The 5,861-nt window shown below is 39.0% G+C and overlaps 1 long non-coding RNA gene across 1 annotated transcript; it reads right to left on the bottom strand.

Moving 5' to 3' along the window:
- Nucleotides 1–427: 427 nt before the first annotated feature.
- On the bottom strand, nucleotides 428–2,290 carry LOC106533069 (uncharacterized). Its single transcript, XR_001312186.1, has 3 exons — nucleotides 2,245–2,290; nucleotides 1,358–1,456; nucleotides 428–1,243 (listed from the first exon to the last, which is right to left on the bottom strand). It is a non-coding gene; the product is annotated as an uncharacterized LOC106533069 (long non-coding RNA).
- Between the last annotated feature and the right edge of the window lie 3,571 nt (nucleotides 2,291–5,861).

Genomic DNA, 5,861 nt, shown 5'->3' with positions numbered 1-5,861 from the left:
TATGATTTGATTCACAGTTCAAATGTGCACTGTACCTTTATTTACTCAGGCTGCAGGAAGACGCTGAAGCAGATCTGCTGTAAAATATTCATATTGTTCCTCTGTGTCTCAAAAATGATGAACGACAAAATAAATCTGATTCTGTCTAAGAATAAWTACTGGTTTGAGATCCTCAAAATCTGGGCTGTTTATTTGAGGTTTTGAGTAAAATTAGAAGCTTGATTTTCTACTGTTATGGTGAGGATCACACATTTTCTTTGTAGCTGTATTCACTCATTTCCTGCTTTATAAATTGTTAACAAGCTAGGTCATGGTACCTTTAGTGGTATTAAAGCACTTTGCAATTTTTTTCTACCAACAAAAGCAAAAGCTTGAATTGTTTATTGAAATGCAAAAAGGTTTTTCAAAATGTCCTAATTATTATCTACAAATGAAATATATTTTGACTTGTCTGCGTGTTAAACTGTACGCTCTCACTCTTGTAAAAGCGAATGACCCTCGCTCCTGAGCACATCCCTGAGTTATATATGTGTCAACCCAAAGATTGCGGTTAAATCGAGGTGAACTTCAGGGAGCTCTTTAGATTCCCCTGATAAGACCCCCGGTCCCATTAAGAGACGGACTGCCCCTGTTGGAGAGATCAGTGCTGACCTCACACACTTGCTCTTATCTAAATCCTTCATCGCCACACACCTAATCTGATCACAGCTGCTAACGTTGACAGATTATACTCCAAGAGGAATGAGGGGGGGAAATCTGTCAAAAAATCCACAAAATAAACGATATTAGTTGATGAGATTAAGTCTTACGGCTCCTTCTTTTGTGTGTGTCTGTCATGTTTGCAACATTGTGTCCATGCAGGGGACACCTGAGGCCAACAACAACTCTGGCACCCCTGAAATAGCTTGGCAGGCATTTTAATTGCTTCATTCTGCAATGTCTCAAAAATATTGTTCGAAAAGAAAACAGAGAGGTGAAACCTTTCCCAGCCGTGGGATTTCCACAGATACTAATTGGACATTAAATTCCACGATTTTTTGGATAAAACAATAAATTTCTAGGTGACAACGTTTTATTTCCCCCATTGTTGTCTTTGCTCTTTGCCCTCTTCCTTCCAAGCTCTGTCCTCTCACCTCCAGCACATTTTTCTTCCAGAGCCCCTCCTCGGGCTGAAGTCGTTCTGCGTCCATTAAGGGCCTACTGTATTGTGTTTCTTCTTCTTCTCCTCCACGAGCACGGTTGCCTTTAATCATGAAAGTAATCGCAGAGTCATGTGCACGGAGCCTCACAATGAGGTGCTGAAGTACTTCATGAGTAGGAAACTTCACACAAACACAGGAAGCTGAGTGTTTCTCACCAAGGGCAGGAGTCTCTACGGTGGCGCTGCAYGACTGATGGGCTGCTCAGATTAACGAGGACCAAACAACCTGCGGTTCTCGGTCTTTCATTGTCRCCTCTGCAGAAGGACATCATCACCGATTTTACACTGGGACGTTAAATGCTACGAACGTTTGATCATATCCCAGTTGTAAATGTTGGAAACACTTTCCAAGTGCATCAAAAAAAATTACAATTCAGAGAAAATGATCTGTTCCAAACCCCATCAGCATAAATGCAAAGTGTTATTAAAAGAATGAAATATCTGTCTTATAACTTGAAGTTTCTGTAATCTAAGTTGTTTTAGACTAAACTGTTTTTCAGTGGTGCTATGACAAATATCCAGCAGCAAGAAATAATCACAAGTTACCACTCTAGAGGGATCTCAGAATAGAGGGAGAATTGAGGAGGACAGTGCAACAGTGACACCCTGTGGTGCAGTTGTTCTCTAGTTGGAATGGAGTTGTATTTAGGTTTAACTGTTTGGCTGTAATTTCCCCCTGGGATCAATAAAGTATCATTGACTGACTGATTGATTGAACTACGAAGAACTAAAAACACATAAAGAGACATATGGTTGAGTGGTTAAAACTGTAAGTTAGTTGACTGAACTTGGACTCCAGAAAGTGAGCGAGACAGTCTGTAGAACGCCTGCTGACACACACAGGGTACCGCCCAGACCAGGGATGGACAGATGGTGGACTGTGGGCCAAAAATCCATCCAGCCCACCCTGGATGGATGTCATGTTTTTGTTTTGTTTTTTATCGAAGCAGCTCTTAGATCAGCCTTATTTGGATACATATGTGAACAGACATTTTCAGAGTTCAACAAATCAAGATGCAGATCCTCTAACGATCACCTCTCACCTCAGACCAGGGCTGGCCCATGGTATAGGCAGGGCGCCTTCCTTCTTCTTCTTCTTCTTCTTCTTCTTCTTTTTTTTTTTTACATGAACAGGTGTTCCTCATTGCTGTATTGTTTCTCATGTTGTTCCCCATCTGAAGATGTTGGCAGGTTGGAGGCAGACATCTGGTGTTCTGTGTCAAAKGAATTATATTGTYAACTATTTTAATTGCAACCAACTTTCTGAAGATAAAAAAAACTAACATCAAAGATGAAACATTTTAATTTGGTATGTGAATGGATGTAAATTGGCAGTGAGATTTAGGAAAGTGCACAATGTGCGCCAACTGAAATCTCACTTAGGGCTCCACATTTTCTAGGACCGGCCCTGCCTCAGACGTTCAGCCACATTTTGGTGCACTTGTTAAAGCTCAAGAAGACAGACTGGACTGAATACATTAAAACAAAACTGTAAAATCAAAAGAAATCTGTGTTAGTAATTTAAATGTTATTGTACACTCACCAATTCTCAACATTCAAAATGCATTTTAATGCTTTTGGTAAACCTTTTTTTTTAGCATAATAATGTATGACACTTACCAAAACACTTGAGCACACAAAAAAGCATTCTTAATGCATTTTGTAAAAAAAAAAAAAAAAAGAAAAAAGAAAAGAAAAAATAGACCGGTTTTATCTTTTTTTTTTAATTTAAATCGGTTGTAAACACTTAAATAATTTCATTTTTAAATCCACACATTTGCTCCGATAAACTATCTATGTCCTTAATAAACAAATAGATCAACCACCTGACTTGATCTCATCTTCACTGAACCGTTCAAAACCTGTTTTTTTATTAAATAAACTCACTCACTGGCGCTTCCTGTGTGCTGTAATCACATCTCTTTTAAAGACAGACAACCTGGATCCATCCATAATAAAAAGCTCCATGGAGCAATATCTGCTCTCTCCTTTCCCTGTAACACGCTTTCAAATGAGCCAGTGTTTGGCTGAGAGAATTGGATTTGAAATACGGTGTCTGAAGAAATTCCTTTTGTCCGTTTGTCAGACTCAGTCAGATAATGAAAACAKCTTTGTGTCTGTACTTTGTTGCTTTTCTGTGATGCGAAATAAATTTGGCTAAATTTATTTGCTGAGTTGGCAGAAGTCCAGTTTGAGCATCCAAAGTGTATACGATTTTTTTTTTCATGTGCATGTGCCAATTTTCTTCTTTAATTTAATTTTTTTTTTGTCTTAGTGAAGATATTTGTTGCTCTCTGGTGYGGGGTTTTGACAAGTTCAGGTTCAGAGTGAGTCAAAGAGGAGGTGCTGATCCATCTTTAGCTTTTATGTAGAGTTAATTATTTGTCTTCCTTCATGTGAACCATGAGTCCCAAAAAGGTSTTTTATTTGCTTTCGCATTGTCTTTTGGAATTGTTTTTGTGCTTGTTTGAAGGCTTTCTTTTCTTGAATCTGCAGTTCAAGAACTAAGTGTAATTTTGATCACTATCTGAAACRCCAAATAAATTTATGCTCTTGTTGTCAAACAAGCAGAACTGGGTTACTAAGAATCAAACCAAGTCATTTCTAAAGTTATGAAATCCCAAATATATGACTTTTATTAGTTTTAAGTGTTTGAATTGATGTGGTCGGATCAAAAGGAAAAAAATTGTATAGGTCTTCTGGACGRGTTCTTCTTTAATGAAACGTTTCGTCTCTCCTCCAAGAGACTTCTTCAGTCTGAGAGTTTCAGGCAAAATTCAGGCTTTTAAGTCCTGCCTACAGGTGACTGATACTCACATCACATGGCTATGGTTCACAGGTGACTGATACTCACATCACATGGCAATCGTTCACCCTAATTAATACCTATTGTTAACAGAGGGTGGAGTGATACTGCCAATGACAGCGCTGTAGGAGGGGGACAGCTGAAAACGGAGGCCCCCACCTCTGTTTAATGATGGACGGTCTTTCTTTACAAAAATGGCTTCTTTTACTCCTCTCTCAAACCAACGTTCCTCTCTATCAAGAATGAGAACATCCTCATCTCTGAAAGAGTGACCGCTGGCCTGTAAATGAGTGAAAACTGCAGARTTCTGGCCATTAGATGTAGCTCGTCTGTGTTGGGACATTCTTTTGAACAGTGGTTGCTTTGTTTCCCCGATGTATAACTGGTCGCAGTCCTCCTGGCACTTCACAGCATATACAATATTGCTCTGTTTGTGCCGGGGCACCGGATCTTTGGATGTGGTCGGATTTTCAAAACTCTATGTCAAGACAAATTAGGAAGTTTTTTTTTAATGCAACAAATTCAACAAATAAATAGCTAATAATTTGCATAATCTGTCACTTTAGAACAGGGGTGTCAAACTCATCTCCATAAGGGGACCAAAATTCAAAACTTGGTCCAAGTTAAGAGCCAGTCTCTGCCAGTATTCATTGGAAATTGCTATAGAACAAATTTTTCTTATAGAAATACAATTTACATTTTCAAAGTAATGTTTTATGTARCATTTAGAACATACATAATGTGCAAAGAACAAATATTACTTGGATTATCTAATTTCCCTTTGGGATCAATAAAGTATTTTTGAATTGAATTGAAATATATTTATTATATTGTTTAGAAGACATCATAAGCATTCCTTTCTTTTGTCTTACTTTCTATCATCAACTTCTTTATTAAGTACATCTTAAAATAAATTGTATCACAATCCATCAAATACAGTATAAAAAGGGAATATAACAAAAATCCAATTATTTGACTTTAAAATTAGGGAAAAAAAACACAGAAAATGACAGTTAAATTTGATGCTCTGTTGCTCTTTCCACAACAAAATTAAGGTTTACTGAAAATTTTAAATATAATTTTCTTGCTCTGAAAGTTGGCCTAATAAGACAAGCTCAGTACAAGTACTTACAGGTATATTGGACCTCAACCTTCATGTGTGATGAACGTGTTTCTCTCTCCTAATCTGGGGTTTGAACTCCAGCATCCCAGATTATCAGTGCACCAACAGCCATGGGACTAACCCACAGGAAGTCGGCCATCTTGGGTCAAAGGTCAAATTTTCCTTAAGTTTCACTTTCGCTCACGTCGAATTTTTGCAAACTCTTCCTAGGGATTTTGACCTATTGACTTCAAACTTGGTCAGTATGCTGTCAAGACACGGGGGATTCAAAGTTCCAAGAGACTTTTTTTTTTCTTGATTTGGGGAGTTCTACCAATGCCCCAAATTTCAGCTCTCCAGGACTTACCAGTTCCTCTATCTCACGTTAGGTGGCGCTGTCGGGCCACCTTTAAAGTGTATCTTACCCCCCTGTGAAAAGATAACTCCGCCCCAAGGCGAAATTTGAAAAATGCATCAAAGTGGGTAGGGGAGGGGTGTGGGTAGGGGAGGAGGGGTTAGAGAGCGGAGGTGTGGCCAGGACGACAGCCTCGGCTGAGCTGTCCAAAGGACAGAGGAGTGGAGTGCTCCGCTACAGCCTGACAGAAAAAAATAAAAGCATTCAGCTGCAGCTGCTCTCAAGATCACTACTTTAAATCAGGAATAAAAGTGTTGGGTCTTGTTTGACTGAAGTTTGGTCCGTTAGGGCTGCAGCTGCCCTTCTGTGTTTCTGCCTTTTTTCCCTCCTCCCCTCC

This window comes from Austrofundulus limnaeus, unplaced genomic scaffold (genome assembly GCF_001266775.1).
Source record: "Austrofundulus limnaeus strain Quisiro unplaced genomic scaffold, Austrofundulus_limnaeus-1.0 Scaffold6, whole genome shotgun sequence".
NCBI classification, from domain to species: Eukaryota; Metazoa; Chordata; class Actinopteri; order Cyprinodontiformes; family Rivulidae; genus Austrofundulus; species Austrofundulus limnaeus.
Note: the sequence above shows the minus strand (reverse complement) of the source record. Positions and strands in the feature narration are given on the sequence as shown.